This window comes from Diadema antillarum, unplaced genomic scaffold, assembly GCF_040938485.1.
Source record: "Diadema antillarum isolate AM-2024a unplaced genomic scaffold, OU_Dant_1.0 seq00000786_RagTag, whole genome shotgun sequence".
NCBI classification, from domain to species: Eukaryota; Metazoa; Echinodermata; class Echinoidea; order Diadematoida; family Diadematidae; genus Diadema; species Diadema antillarum.
This window is the reverse complement of record NW_027271674.1, coordinates 110,227-127,866: the sequence shown is the minus strand read 5'-3', so window position 1 is coordinate 127,866 and position 17,640 is coordinate 110,227.

The window sequence follows — 17,640 nt, the reverse complement described above, 5'->3', positions numbered from 1 at the left end:
TTAAGGATGCTTGTTATGTACTTTGTGGGGTTGAAGTCGTGCAATTTCTGTCCTCAAAAGTTTTGTGCTCTTGCTCTACTTTCAAGTGAATTCCAGTCATGATTTGTTTGGTGCTTATTATCACAGTATGTCTTCCTTTATTGTTTTGTAGGCAAATATTGTACAGCAACTGCTCATTGATATCTTTATACTGTATACAAGCAATGAGTTATTTAAAGAATATTGAAGTAGAGATGTCAAAAAATGATGCAGAGATTACAGTGTCATTGGACTACTTGTGTTTGTCATCAAATGCCATGTTTTCTACAAAAAAAAATAAAAGTCCATTTTGTGCTGTGTGACAGCAGTATAAGGTGTACATTATGTATGTTATATATGTGTATGTATGTGTGTGTATGTATGTGTGTGCATGAATGTGCATATGTTGCATGCATGCTTGTGTGTATGAATGTGTATGTGGGTATCTACATGTAGGGCCTACGTTTTCACAGTAGGACTTAGGGGGCCTACATATACAGGTAACTCACAAAAATGTGTGTGTGTGTGTGTCTTTGGGCAATTTGCAAGATGATGACATTCTGTTTTGATGATATCATTCTGTTTTGCTGTACAATTGTGTTTGTGTGCTGTTGTTGTTTTTTTCTCTCTCTCCCTCTCTCTTTGTAATGACCAATTTTTTGATGATTGGAATGCCAGGAGTTCTCAACCGAAACTCTACCATCCCTTTAACCCTTTAAAGCCATGTTAGACTTGAACTCTGCATTATTATTATTATTGTTATTATTATTATTATTATTATTATTATTATTATTATTATTATTATTATCATTATTATTATTATTATTATCATTATTATTATTATTATTATTATTATCATTATTATTATTATTGTTATAGTTATTATTATTATTATTATTATTATCATCATCATCATCATCATCATCATCATCATTATCATAATAATGATAATTGTAAGAAGAAGAAGAATGATAATAATAATATTAATGATAATAATACATAGATAAATAAAAATCACGATTTTAGCCACTCACAATTATCCTGATGTGCCCTGGCTGGTCTACACATGATATGGGCTCTTGAACAGAACAAAATAAACAAACTTCATGAATGTAATCAAACGATGTACTATGTTTTTGTTTCAGTAAAAGTTGAAAGTTATTTGACAAGGCCGCTTGAAACCCACTTGATTCAAGGGAAATAATACGCGCTTTCAAGAACACACTCGAGAGAAGGAAGCTTGTTTGTAGTTTTTGTGCAAAGATTTCCTACCATATGATTGCAGTTTACACTTCGCATGGTCCGCTGTGACTGTTACGGACAAAGTCGTAATTATACAAATAATCTTCTGCACGTTGTACCCTGACACTATAGCTATGCATTCTCTATACACGTATTTCCGCGGTTTCGAAATTTTTGTTTAAAGGAGACCTCCGGATGATTGTCATATTTTTACATTTGAACCACTACAAATTAGTTAAAGGGATAATACAGTATTGGTGGATATGAGAATTGGGCTTTTAACTTTTCGTGAGATACCAAGAAAACACTTATGATATAGTACAGAGTAATCCATTTTAAGAGGAATTCAAAGCTTTTTTTTCTTTTTTCTTTTTGATGGAAATCGGGTTTCGAATGACTGAAACATCCAAAAACAAAGTAAAACAAAGTGATCGTAATAAAGTGTGGGTCCCACACTCTATTAGAATCACTCTTTTTTTGATATCTCAGCCATTTCAAAATCAATTTTCATCAAATAAACGTTGAATATCTCATAAATTTACATGATCTTTCATATTTCATAAGAGGTTTCTCATTATCTCACCAAAAAAAAAAAAAAAAAAAAAAAAAAATGGTAGAAACCTGAAATTAGGTCTCAACCAAAACTGTAGGATCCCTTTAAACTGAGGACAGAGATTCAGTATTTATGATAATTGGAATGAAAAATAAGAATATTTTTGAAATTTATAACAAATTGCAATGAACAAGGATGATGACATGGCAGGTTCCCCATGCATGCATGACTTGGGGCTCTTGGAAGCAGAACAAAAGAAGAAGGCATGCATGATTATACACAGGTGAACTCGCAAGCAAGCGGTATTGTAATGGAATTATATTGCTACATTTTCTGGAATATGTGAACCTCCTATGTCATCATCCTTGTTCAGTGTACTTCGTTTAAGGTTTTTCAAAGTATTGTTTCTCTGATCTAGAACTACAATGAATTCCACAAATCTATACATGGAGCTGTTGATTTATGTACTACATGATGTGAAATTATGAAAATCGCCTGGAATGTCCCTTTAGGTGTGATATCTAGTTCATCTAAAGTAAACACACATAAACGCAAGAACGATATTTTTTAGTTCTTTATAAAAGTACCGTTAAAGGTATTCGTCAAAATAAAAAAACAAAGAAACACACAAACAAAAAGAATACCTTCTCTATATACTCTCTTTCTTTCTTTCTTCCTTCCTTTCTTTTGGATAATGCGGTGATTGTCGATGCCAGATGATGATATCGTCAGAGGTAATGATTTAACGAGAAGTGAAAGTGAAGATGATAAATGAGAAGGGAAAGTGTCAGAAGTTCATGGAGTAAGAATGTCATAGCTGAAACTGCCGATGATTGAAAAGTAAACTGATTCTACAATATATCCTCTAACAATATCCCTCTCTGAAATTTTGCGCCAGTGGGGCATTTTTATACCGAGCTAGATTAGCGTAATCATAATATATCATGTGGCAGACAGATTGCATTTTGTGGATGATTGCTGGTTCTTTTATAGATAATGACATGCCGAGCTCATTCTACATTCTTGTCGATAAGACACCGGCGTTCTCAAAGACATTTTCTGTATAGGCCTATCTGTTCCTTTATGTGAAGCAGAAATTTAAGCGCACCTGGCAGCCGTATGGGTATAATACTTAGAGGCTTGCCCGAAACAGTAGGGCTTCCATCGCACTCGCAGTTTAGCTCCAGGTATAGGTCTACTTGAAAAGTGCTTCCATAGCCATGCCAGAATAAGATAGGCCTAAAACTATAGAAAATAGAAGAACGTTAGTTTTGTTTGAAATATAAAGTACAATTGAAAAAAAAAAATGTTTTGCATCAATGCAACAGTGATTTTAGTTACCAGTGGCATGAATTAATCGTATGAGATGATTGTGTCACTTTTGTGAAAGATGTGAAACAAAATAATGCCGACTAATAGGACTTTATCATGCATGCATCAACATGGAGGCTTCTCATAGTTCATTTCAATAGCTGGCGCCCTATTATATCGCATTTTAAAGCTATAACTCTGTATGGATTAAAAACTTAGGTTTTCAAATGCAATTCACCCTCAGGGTTTGAAATGCTATTTCGGGAGGCTATGTCCCTCGACTTCTTCTCGGGACTTATAACCTCCCTCAATAGCATTTCAAACCCTTCGGGTGGAACATTCGGTATGTTCCCTCCTCCGCCAGTCATCATCTATCACTATTATTACCTATAGAGGTTGTTTTGCGAGGCAATTGCAGTTGTTATTTTGCAGGGTCAAAGGTCAGCAGTCAATATTTAGTTACGAAGTTAGCTGTACTTCAGTGGGGAGTTTGTTAAGTAAAGAGAAGAGAGCTATTGATATTATTATCTATTTCGATGACCTTTTCCCACTCGGACTTTTGCTGGGGAATTTATGTGCAATTTTGAGAGTAAATCGTGTTTATAATCAGTATGATCAGTACTAAAAAAACATTTAAAAAAAACAATTCATAGAAGGTCGAATGGATATAGGTGCCTGCACATAATATGAGGGATTCTAAAAGTCGATGCTGTGTACAACTTTCTTCTTTATTGTATACAAATTGCTAATTTCATGTTGTATGCCTAAAGCAGGAAGTGGTGTGGATTCCCGGCAAACACCTTAACCCCATTAATTGTGCCAATGAATCAAATATCCACAAATTTCACACATAAACCTATTTACTGAAATGAATATGGAACATAAAGGTTTAAAGCTGCCTTCCCTTGGGATTAAATGACTCATGAGAATTCATTAATTCTCATGACAATTGTCATGAGAATTAATTAAACTGATGTCCTTCTCAGTTTTCCCCATAATATGGGGGAAATATATTATTGTAGACTGGTGTATTGTAAGCATGTTGGCGTACCGCAGTGCGGATCCAGAGGGGGCGCAAGAGGCGCACGCCCCCCCCCCCCCCCATTTATTTATCCTTGAAAACAAAAGAAACATAAGAAAAAAAAAAGAAATGAAACCCGGAAGTGGCACCAATATATTAGTTGCACCCCCCCCCCCCACTTACAGAATTTCTGGATCCGCCCCTGCTACTGAGTATATCAATCAGTGCCAGTGCCCTGTATTCATAATAACGGTAATAATTCATGGTATAACGGGCTGACCCTATGTCAGAGAGAGGAGCTCAGCACCCTCCACCCCCCTAGCTGTCTGTTTTCTCGTTCTGTCTTCACCCTTTCCGCTATTCCTCTATCAACACTTCTCTTCCACGATGTCTCTGCCTACTAGGCTAATAATAATTAACACCTAGGCCGATAAGACAACTAGAGGCGCCTGACCCCGGGAAAGGCCAAGACATCACCGGCGTCGGCGGGCGGGTCCTATACCTGCTTTGCCGACGGGAACGGCGTAACCCTGCATTTCTCTCGATGCAGGAGTAGGCAGATGACATCATTTCCGGAACCCTGTCCCCTTCCTTCCGATGTATATAATATATCATTGTAAATATAAAAATAAATGTAATTTGGTTTTTTGTAAATAATTTAAAGTATTTTAGGTTTTTATAATTAAATTTCAGGCATATCTGAATAATTATATTTTTTGGAGCAAATTGCCCACCCGGCAGAGAGCTCCACAATCTAAAACAGCAACAACAACAACTGTATTCATAGTCGGCTTAAAGCTATAACCCCTGATGGTCCCTGTGCCACTATTGTTCTGGTGAAATTCCTCCGCATCACCCAGGGCGTTGGAAAAGGTTCCTTTCAAAAAGGCTGTGAGATTATCCTTTTGAGTTATTGTATCTTTTTTGTTTGGTTCTTACTGCTCGGGATAATACTAAAGCGCTGAATGAATTAGCCTCAAAGTCCAAATTTTATAGAATTGCAGTTCCCTTCGTCTAGGCCCCTATGATCCTTCAGAATCAGTCATTGAAATAGAGTCAGGCGACTTAGTTCTAGGCATATATACATCAGGACCTGTCAACCTTCTTTCAACAAGGAGGGTTGCGGGGCTCGACTTCACATTATTTTCCGAAAGGCTTTCACCTGCTCTTTGATTGATCGTCTAGCAGTGTCTATAGTAACCCCAAAGTCAGACCATCGATAGACATAGACTGTCATAATAAATCAGCAGTAAGTCTATCCCATAGGGCGTACATGGCGACGAAAGTTGTAAGACATACCAGTTGAGAGCTTGTAAACTTTCGGAGATTTTTTCATTGCCATCAAAACTGTAACATTTTAATCATAAAAGATATGAATTACCAGCGCAAGTTAAGTCTGGATAGGCCCTGTTTATACACTCAGCATAAAAAGAAAGTAAACACTTTTTCAAGTTTATATTTCTCATAGAATATTTGGCGAAATGTTAACGTATTATACACCATATTATGAAAGGTATAATTTAATTGGCTATCAGATTTGTAAGTCAATAAAAAGGGAAACTTTATGCATTAGTGAACATCTTTGTTTTTCTCTTCCAAGGCACAAAAGTGAAAATTGCAAAAATGATCAAGTTGTCATTCATGCGTAAATGCTCTTCCATGTAACAATAAGAACAAAAGATAAATTTAACACAATAAAGACTATGGATTCAGTTGCAAAATATACCTATGATTTCTATAATATCTTTAAAGCCCAAAAGATCAATAAAGGTTAAAATAATGGAAAAAATTAAGAATATTCTGTTAAATCCAATGATTCAAATGAAATGAGAGAAGAAGCATGCAATGCTAACAAAAACTGTAGAATTTTGAAGTGATTTCTCGAATTCGGAAAATTGCAAATTAAATATGGTAATTTGTCTCGTAAATTCTTGAATTACTAAATTGAATGAATGAAATAAAGATTTTCTGTTCATTTGATCATCTTTTCGCCCTTGTACCCCTTGTGTCACTTGATTGGAGATTGAGTTGAGAGAAATTCTCATTTTCCGCCCTGATGATTTTTATTTTAAGTTAAAAAAGAGATAAAGAGAACGTCAAACTTATTTTTGCCATTCATTTATGCCTCTCATTGTATTAAACTGGTCTTTTGCTATCATTTGCAAATGAAAGACAATATGTCAAATTTTGCATTTTTTACTTTTATGCCCTGGAGGACATAAACGAATGTGTTCACTAAAGTTTGATAGCAAATTAAATTACCTTTTATATCGTATAAAATATATTGATTTTCATGAAAACCTTTTTTGAAAATTTTGAACTTGAAAAAGTGTGTACTTTCTTTTTATTCTTTTTTTTTTTGCTGAGTGTATTTCTGTATCCATGTGGTAATAAGTCGAATTGCGAATTACACCAAAATCACAGGAAATAATGGTTTAGGCCTCCTTGATGACGTGTTTGTACATTAATCCCTCACGCAACTTTTGATGGAAATTGATTTAAGTAAGTAAGATACCAGGAAGCGTTATAGTTGAATTGTATAGTCCTCAATGTCGCGGGACGACTACAGATTGCGGTCCGTCTCGTTTTAATATACAATGTATAAGCCTACTTAAAATTCGCCAGTCAAACGAATATCGGGTTCATTCAGTTTTAGTATAATCTTGGGCATTTACAACCACTTTGTCGTTTAAATTAATTTCGGATCGATCGAATTTGTAGCCATGTCTTTGAAATTCGTGAAAAGGGGTATTCCATCGAAATTGTCATTTAGATAATGGGCGAGAGCAGGTGACGTTATTGCGAATATAGTCCCCCCCCCCCCCCAGGCAAAACGACAATAATATATTACAGCATCGGTTAAATTCATTTTGGAGCAATCACACTTCCTTCGAGCAATCAATTACCACAGTAGCTATAAAGCCTATGTTTTGATTTCATCCAAGAATCATTGTGGACATGAATGTGTTTCCATTATTGTTTCAATTAGGCTTACTCATTGTTCTGTATTTTTCGTGCGTAATATCCACGTATAAGTGCAATAGGCATATGAGGTCGTCATTAAATATAATTATTCCCTAGCGGGTTATTTTTTTCCATATGAGTATTTCACCTATTGAAACAAAGTACATGCCAATTTTGTATTTGATTCTGAATACAGTAGGCTGTTGTGATATGTTTTGTTTGTTTGTCTGTTTGTTTTTTGAATGGCGAGCACTTTTGTGGGATACTCGATCTCCAACGATTCTTGCAAGGAGTGTGGCGTCTCTCTGAACCACCTCCCAAAAGGCATGTCATCCTAGACTGCACAGTGGGCCCAACACCCGCTCTCCTTACGATTGTCATTATGTCTACGTTCTATGATATTTTGCTGCAGTCATTCAACTCATTTTTTATTTTTCATTTTAGATGGGGGGGGGGGGGGATTCTATCTGTGGAAGAAAGTATTTTGATTTTGTCATAACGATTTCATGCGTACGATTTATGGACAATATTAAACAAACTGAACTTTGATACTGAAACCACAAAGGCCAATCTATGATGCGTCATGGTCAACTCCATGCGTGCCATGGACCCGCGTGCCAGTAATAACCCACAGACCTCTAGTAATAGACAGGGAGGTGAGAGAAAAGTCTCACCTCCCTGGTGTATTCATCGTGCGCCGGCGCCACGTTTTCCAAAGTGGGTGGGGGGGGGGGGGGGGGGGTGGCCGGGGATCACTTCCGGTTTTCATGAGCAAACAAGCAAAAAAAAAAACAACAAACAAAGAAAGAAAGAAAGAAAAAAGGACTTGAACAGCGCAACTTCAGGTGCCACTTCCGGGGTTCTTCAGCTGACAAGGAAAAGAAGCAAAAGGTCTTCAGCGCAAAAACAAAGCTTTAACGTTTTCACACTTCAAGGTTTCCATCTATCTTTTTTTTTTTTTTTTTTTTTTTTGGTATCACTAGTAACCTGGTGGGTGGGTGGGTGGGGAATCGGTCTGGTATCCATGGAGTGGCGTCGCGGCTCGAGGCTCTGATCCTTAGAGCAAATACTATGGAACACAGAAAATCCTGATTCGATTGCCTGATGATCTCGTGACGGCTGCTTTGAAAATCATCGCATGCTGCTTGCCTATACTACACAGGCAGGCCATATGTTTGATTTGATAACCACAACTTTTACTTGATGACTCTATATCTTTTATCAAATAATAATTTTCTTTCAATTATCTATTTGACGACGTTGCAAAGACAACCACCCCGTTATCTATAATGATGTAGGCCTACCACGGCCACTTTTGGGCGATCCACTCGGGTGCGGGAGGTTCATGATTATTTCCGAATTTGTGTGTAGGTAGGCCCTATCTAAATAGGATAACAATGTGATAGTAAGCTTACGAATTGACAGACTAAGAGAACCATCAGAATCAGAAATTATTTTAAATGTTAAGAAATATAAAGATCAAAATAAAAATTAATTCTTGACTGTGATTATCAAGTGACAGTCATGTGACAATAAAAGAGACAACCACATTAAAAGTGATTAAAAGTGACGATCAAATACAGGAGCGGATCCAGGAAGTCTGTAAAGGGGGGGGGGGGATGGCGCAACTAATATTTCTGGTGCCATTTCCGGATTTCATTTCATTTTTTTCTTTTTATTTATTTTATTTTTAACGCCAAGGGGGAGTGCATGCACTGGTTGTCCCCCCCCCCCTCCCCTCTTGATCAGCCTCTGAAATAGAATGTGACAATAATCACGGTATAAATATGTGACGATCACAGTATTTATCAAATTATCCTGACTTAAAAGTGTCAATCGAAGAAATTGAAAGTGGCAGGCTTATCAAAATAGTGACCGTTATCAGTAATATGTAAGTGTCAAATGTTAAATCCTGTTATTCTGAAAAATGGGTCTCATAAAAGTGAACATAATCAAATAAAAATGTATCACCATTGTGAACAAAAAAATGCCCTCGTCTTATCCAAAGTGAACATGATCATTAAAAACAAAAATGACCACCATCATATCAAAATTCGTATATCATATTAAAAAAAAATAGTAAAAGAGGCAGTCATCAAAGAACGAGTGCAATGGTTTTCATCAGAATTGGCAAGCGAGAACTTAGTTGATTGTTGCATGAAAACACATTTTTGAATGGTCTGTGCTATTTTGAAGGTCTAGCCATCAAATAAAAAGTGACGGTGGTGGATACCAAAGTACATTACAGGGCCGGCGCAGTGTTTTCCAAAGTATGGGGGCCCACTTTCGGGTTTCATGAGCTAACAGGCAAAAAAAAAAATAATAATAATAATAATAGGTCCTCAGCGTCATCTCTCCCCGTCCACTTCCGGGTTTCTTCAGCTGACAAGCAAAAAAAGAAACAAAACAAAAAGGTCCTCAGCTCATCTCTCCCCGTCCACTTCCGGGTTTCTTCAGCTGCAAAAAAAAAAAAAGGTCCTCAGCTCATTCTCCCCGCTCCCATTTCCGGGTGTTATAATTAAAAAGGGTCTTCAGAGAAAGTACTCCAACCTTTAAAATACCGCCGTCATACTTCAAGATCTCTATTTCTATTTTAGTGCCACTTACGTACTTCCGGGTTTAAAAAAGTGTGGGGGCCCAAAGTGATGACACCTTATGTATTCCTTTGTATGGTGCACAAAAAGTGTGGGGGCCCGAGCCCCAACGGCCCCGCGGCTGCCCCGGCCCTGCATTACATCAAAAGTAGCCGGGATAATAATATGGATAAAACCAGAGCGTACGCTCTTTGGATAATGGTTGCCCTTTTGGCTTTCCATACAAGTGCGTCATTTTAATCACCACTATGCACAACCGTAACCGTGCACAACACGGAACAAGCTGCATCCACAGAACTCTTACACATAGAAGAATCACACCCATTCACAACCCGCTGAGCTCGGTGTCGCCACCGCGCACCCCGGATGTGACGCCTCAGTGCACACGCCGCCATGTTGCTTAGCGGTACCTCCGCAGCTCCTCGCGAGTACGGTACGGTCAACTCACTGATCGGACAGTATGACAGCCGCTATAGCCCTTGATATTTACTTGAACTTGTAAACTGTCAAACTGGTACTTCTCAATCCAGCGTTGACCACAGATTCACGTACTCATTTATGTTATTTATTTCACACTCTTCCCTGAAAGTTGTCTGTATTGAAACAGGTGGTTTTTTTTTCCCCTTTCGGATAGATCTATTTGACTTCGGAGACGTGATCTGCTTTGGTATAAAATAATCTAAGACGCGCGCCTGTCCTTGTCTGTGTCCTGCCATTTTTCTGATACCCCTCTCAACCCTATGTCTTGCATTTTCCCCCCTCCAGTGATATTGTAAGAAGATGTGTGTTCGTGCTTTTGATTTTTCTCCCATTAAACAGGTCAAATTAAATTTCCAGTCAGTCCAGTTGTAAAAATCAATGATTTGTGGATATGATCATGTAATACATCTTCCCCATCTGACACTCGTTCAACATATTAGAAATTTGGAAGACAACACCACCTTAATTATCTATATTCCTGCTGTTATCATTATCATTAGTAGTGTGTAGTACAATGTAGTTACCACTATTGCACATATTGGTATAGGAAGCAATATGCCTATAGGCATGTATACACTGTATATCTGTATACATGAAATAAAACAGAAATCGAGTTCATGCTAATCACCGACAATTTATTTCACCACACCAATTTTTGAGCGATTTGCAACAACACTTGAGAAAGAGCGAATCGCTCAAATATTTGTGTGCTGTAAATAAATTGTTGGTGATCAACATGAAATTGGTTTCTGTTTTACTTTCGATATCATGATATTGCTGCACCAACATGTAGACTACCTGGTACTCAATCAATATTATATATATATATATATATATATATATACAATTATCTGTATAATATATATATATGAGATTAAAACCTAAAATGGCATTAAAACGCTATATCCTGGCGAGGAAATTAAGCGCATGTTTATATATATATATATATATATATATATATATATATATAATTATCTATGTGTATATATATATATATATATATAATTTTCTATGTATATATATATATGTATTCACACACTCACACACACACACATTACAAGCATGAACTCCTTTCAAGATTGTCTTCCCACAAAAAACAGAAAGTTAAGTTGGACAGAGTTAATTTTCCTGATTTTTTACAATTTATTTGACATTTATCAAGGTCAAAGTTGATTGCTGAGAATCAACCACAGTACAGTGATATACCATTTGCTTGAAGTACACGTACCATTATCAAACCTAATACGGCGGCTATAATCACAGGCAGTACATGCGTCAGGAACATATTATGCAAATGATAGGCAAGACCACCAGTGTCGCAAATTTGTGACAACTATTGTAATCACAAAATCAAATGCATATACATCTATAATGGACATGCAATAGGGCGACGACATAAAATTCATGAATAATGAACACTGTCTGGCAAGATTATCTAAGGCAATACATCAATATAGTGCACAATTTCACTTGCCCTTGATAGCTTCAAGCGCGATTCAAAAAGAAAATCCTAATGAGTGTAAAAACGCACTATGGTATAGTATGAAAACATATTGTGTTGATCCGCATGCACTATGGCAATATAAATCTACGAATTATGAACACTGAAAAGAACACCAAAGGCATTCCTGGCAACAGTATTAAAGGCAATACATTTGTAAATGTAAGATTTCACTTGTACTTAGCTCAGCATGATTCAAAATTAAATCCTTAGTAATGAGTTTAACAAACACTATCCCATACACTGTGTAGTATGAAAACATAATTTGGTAACAACATGTAAGCAAAAAAAGTATCACAGATATACAACAAATGTTGTATATCACGAAAGCAAATGCCTGTATAATCAACTATCATGCAATATAGCAACAACATAAAATCCATAAACAATGAACACTGTCGGGCAAGAATATCAAATGCATTCTTGGTATAACAATATCAACTAAAGGCAATACATGAACATCTGTATAATGCAAGATTTCACACGCACCCGTTTGCTTCAAACGAAATTCAAAGTGAAATCTAAAGAGTGTGAAAACATACTACACTGTATCTCAAAGTATGTACATGTAGGCAAAACAAGTGTCACAAATAAGACAACTACATGTATTGTATATCATGAAAGCAAATGCATGTACAATCACTTAGCATACAATATGGCAGCAAAATAAAACCATGAATAATGGACACTGGCAAGAATATTAAAAAAAATATCAAAGGCAATACTGTATACAGTAATCCAAGATTTCACTTGCACTTGTTCGCTTCAAGCACAATTCAAAATGAAATCCTTATGAGTGTGAAAACATATGGTATAGTACAAAATGTTAACGTGGCAACAATATGTAGGCAAGACAAGTCTCGCAAATACATGTATGACAAATATTGCATATTGCGAAAGCAATGTCCCGGGGTTACTTTAATACTAGAGTACACAGTCAGTCTAGACAATCTAGTATCTAAACGACTGTAGTGTTGTCACTGACACTGACACTGGCCCACCACTGCACTGGTACTGTGACTCTAACTAGCTAGACAAGAATAAATCTACGTGTAAAGTTTACACCCATAAGCTCAAATTTACATAAATTTACACTTTTTTCATGTACAAAGCTGTTTGCCCCAACACACAACGTATAGAGTGTAATATAGCCCCAGGGCCTAAATTAGGCCTACTTGATCTTTTTTATTTTGCATAGTAGTTGGTGGTAAACAGATATGTCGACGGCAAACACAAAATCCAGTGTCTGGGACTACCTTTGCTACTGCGCTCACAAGAAAGCCAACATACGACCGATCCGCCTAATTAAACGTTACTTGGGGAATTAATTTACTTCTTATTCTCATCATGGCTTGGTGTCAAACTTACCTGTTTCCAAATCCTTTTGTCAAGTGATTTGTGCAGTTTACAGCCGCACAATATGGCATTCTAATGCCTCGCTCAGGGTCTCGGAAACACGGTACAACATGCAGTCACTGTACGTGGATAGCGTCTGCTGGGATTTGCACGCAAAAAAGTTCCGCTAAGCAAAATGGCGGACGTCATGTGACAATGAGTCGAGCGACGGCGACAAAACGGGTGGCGAGTGATTCTTCTATGTGTAAGAGTTCTGTGGCTGCATCCCATGCGCTGCATATGCAAGCTAGCTAGAGATGTGATAGCTAGGTGCATGATCCTGTCACACTCAGGGCTCACATCACATGAGGAAGGTAAGTATCCGACACTTTCTCTGTTGATATGCTTGTATGTAATGTGATCATGATCATTCGTGATTTTTAGTTTCCAGGCGCGCGTGTATGAGTTAGACAGTTTAATGACTTGTTCAATTTGCGATCGAGAACCTCAAAGCTCAAAGACTACGGTTTCAATTTTACTCCGTGGCCGGCTGGCCCGTAGTCGGGGACACCTAGCACCGCACCTGCACTCTGCTGCAGCTAGGCTGCGGCGGCTGCGTTGGATCGATCGGACCGGGTAGCGATTTTTAGGGCTCTCGCACGCGCGCACAGTGCGTATGTTCCGCGGAGACTTACCTAATCCTACGTCTGGGCCCCGTCTTATAAAGATTAAAGTCTTGTGATTGATTTTAATCAATCACAACTTAACAATTGAATGCAAATCCATCTTATAAAAAAGTTATGATTGAAATAGATTAAGACGGAGAACGTACTGCTATCAATCAATCACAGGTTGCGATTGATTGCAGCTTTCAATTCAACAAGAGACTTTGACTCTTTGTTCACTTGTGATTGATAGTATCACAACACAAGTTTTATAAGGCGCCAGACGGCTTTATTCCCCTCTAACATTATTGAGGAGAGCCGTAAAACTAAAAAAAAAAAGGACAACAACAGCAGCAAAAACAACAACAACAACAACAACAACCCTCCGGCGGACAGACGGATTTTTTCCTGTCTATGCGATCAGACTCAGACTCCTGACTTTACCGACAAGTAGGCCTAGCTAGATCTAGAGTAGTATGTCTAATTCCGCGAAAAACTTCTCATTTATAATAATGACATTTGCTGGGTCAGTTTTTCGCTTCTTTAATGACATTTGCTGGGTTAGTTTTTCGCTTCTTTAAAGAAGCGAAAAACTGACCCAGCAAATGTCATTATTATAAATGAGAATTTTTTTTGCGGAATTAGACACTAACTGTTAATACTTGTCGGTCAAACTCGTGACATGCTATAATAGTATAAACTTTTAATACAACAATCCACATTAATTTTCTCTGTGACCACTAAACAGTTACATGTGGCTGTGAACACTCCCTATCCAATATTCGGTATTAAACGGTAAATCAAAAATCCACTTCCGCTGAAACTTTTTTTCGAAATACAGTGTCTTCCAGTAATTTTGTTGTTCATTATACCCCCACCCACACATAGTGTGTAGGGGGGGTATATAGGAATCACTCTGAGGTCGGGTGGCCGGTCGGTCGGTCGGTCGGTCGGTCGGTCGGTCGGTCGGGCGGGCGGTCGGGCGGTCGGGCGGTCGGTCCGTTGCAAAATTTGTGGATCGAACTCCTCTCTCATTTTTTGAGCAATTGACCCCAAATTTGGCATGTGTGACCACTATCAAAGGTAGATGTGCAAGACACCTTTTTCGTTAGTATCGCGTAATGCGTTGCCATGGCAACGGCATATTTTCATAAAAACTTGTGGATCGAACTACTCTCTCATTTTTTAACCAATTTGCCCCAAATTTAGCATGTGTGACCGCTATCAAAGGAAGATGTGCAAGACACCTTTTTCGTTAGTATTGCACAATGGGTTGCCATGGCAACGGCTAATTTTAAAGAAATCTTGCAAAATGTTGTGGATCAAACTCCTCTCATTTTTTGAGCAATTGACCCCAAATTTGGCATGTGTGACCGCTATCAAAGGTAGATGTGCAAGACACCTTTTTTGTTAATATCGCATAATGCGTTGCCATGGCAACGGCAAATTTTCCTAAAATCTTGTGGATCGAACAACTTTCTCATTATTTGAGCAATTAATTTCAAATTTGGCATGTGTGACTGCTACCACAGGCCGATGTGCAAGACACCTTTTTCATTAGTATTTCATACTGCGTTGCCATGGCAACGGCAGATTTTCATAAAAATCTTACAAAATGTTGTGGATGGAACTACTCTCTCAGTTTTGTGACAATTCAGTTTGAATTTGGGATATGTGATCAATGTACTGTATAGTTGTGCCAAAACAACTTTGGTTTGTGCGTTAAAAAATCTGTTACCATGGCAACGGCAGTTTTTTTTTAACCAATCATACAAAAATGTGTAGATAAATCTCACTCCTTCAGTTTTTGAGCATATGGCTCAAAAATTGGCACATATGACCACTATGGTACGTAGATGTGCGTACTTACTCTTTCGTCATTGTTGATCAATACGTTGCCATGGTAACAGCATAGTTTGAATGAAAATCAAACGAAAATATTGTGGATTTAGATTAACTCCTTCAGTCTTTGAGCATTTGGCTTGAAATTTGGCACATGTGACCACTATAGTATATGGATGTGTAAACTTAATCTTTCGTCAGTGGTGAACAATGCGTTGCCATGGTAACAGTTTTTTTCACCGAAAAGCTTACAGAAATAATGTGGATTCGGCTAACTCCCGTAGTCTGTGAGCATTTAGCTTGAAATTTGGTACACATAACCACTGTGGTACGTAAATGTGTAAACTTAATCTTTCGTCAGTGGTGATCAGTGTGTTGCCATGGTAACGGCATATTTTGAATGAAAATCATACAAAAATATTGTGGATTCAGTTAACTCCCTCAGTCTTTAATCATTTGGCTTGAAATTTGGCACATGTGACCACTGTAGTGTATAGATGTGTAAACTTGATCTTTCGTTAATGGTGAACAATGTGTTGCCATGGTAACAGCATCTTTTCACTAAAATGCATATAAAAATATTGTGGATTCAGATAACTACCTCAGTCTTTGAGCATTTAGCTTGAAATTTGGCACATGTGACCACTATAGTACGTAGATGTGCATACGTAATCTTTCATCATTGTGGATCTGTGTGTTGCCATGGTAACAGCATATTTTGAATGAAAATCACACAAAATATTGTAGATTCAGTTAACTCCCTCAGTCTTTGAGCATTTGGCTTGAAATTTGGCACATGTGACCACTATAGCATATAGATGTGCAAACTTAATCTTTCGTTAGTGGTGAACAATACGTTGCCATGGTAACAGCATCTTTTCACTAAAATGCATACAAAAATATTGTGGATCCAGGTGATTACCTCAGTCTTTGAGCATTTAGCTTGAAATTTGGCACATGTGACCACTAGTACGTAGATGTACAAACTTAATCATTTGTTAATGTTGATCAATGCGTTTCCATGGTAACAGCATATTTTGAATGAAAATCATACAAAAATATTGTGGATTCAGGTAACTCCCTCAGTCTTTGAGCATTTGGCTTGAAATTTGGCACATGCAACCACTATAGTACAGAGATATGCAAACTTCATATTTCATCATTGTTGAACAATGTGTTGCCATGGTAACAGTGCATTTTGAATGGAAATCATACAAACATTTTGATTCTCCTAACTCTCTCTGTGTTAGAGCATTTTGGCTTCAAATTTGGCATATGTTACCTCTACATTACGTAGATGTGCAAAAAATCTTTTGTCAGTGTTGAAAATGTGTTGCCATGGTAACAATATATTTTGAATGAAAATGATACACTAATATTGTGAATTCAACTAAGCCCCTCAGCCTTTTATCATTTGGCTTGTATGTAACGGCTATTGTGCAAACTTCATTTTTTCTTAATGTCCAACATTGTGTTGCCATGATAACACACAATTTTTAATGAAAACCATACAAATTGTCAGTTTATTTATCTTGCTCACTCAGTTTTTGAGCACTTGACTTGAGATGTGGGACATAACAGTGAGCAATACATCTATTCACTTTTGAACAGTGCATTGCCATGGTAACATTTTTTGCTAATAAAAAGTAAAAAAGAAATTAGTCCTGGTTGAGCTAATTCCCTCAGTTGTGGGTGGGGGTATATTAATCACAATGAGTGATAGTTCTAGTTATTCAAGCCCCTAACCGTTAAAAATCTCAAATTATTAGAGTGTAATGATTGCAATTTTAACTTACGGAATATAGAGGTACCAGGTACACTCTATGTAGGGCCTACCACATAACTAGTTATAGTAGTTTGTATCATATTGTGTTTATATTCCCTCTTTTCTTATCAAACAAACAAACCAGAAAAATAATCTGACTGGCATGACTGAAGTGTGCATATATAGGAGGTAAGTTAATTGTGTCTGTACATCCTTATGACATGCTTTAAAAAAAATGATAAAAGATAAAGTGAATGCCCTGGAACCACGCTAGACGGGCATACCTGAATGATTAGTAAAGTGTGGAGCCCTTCAGCTGTATGGATTTTACCCCAACACAATACGCTCT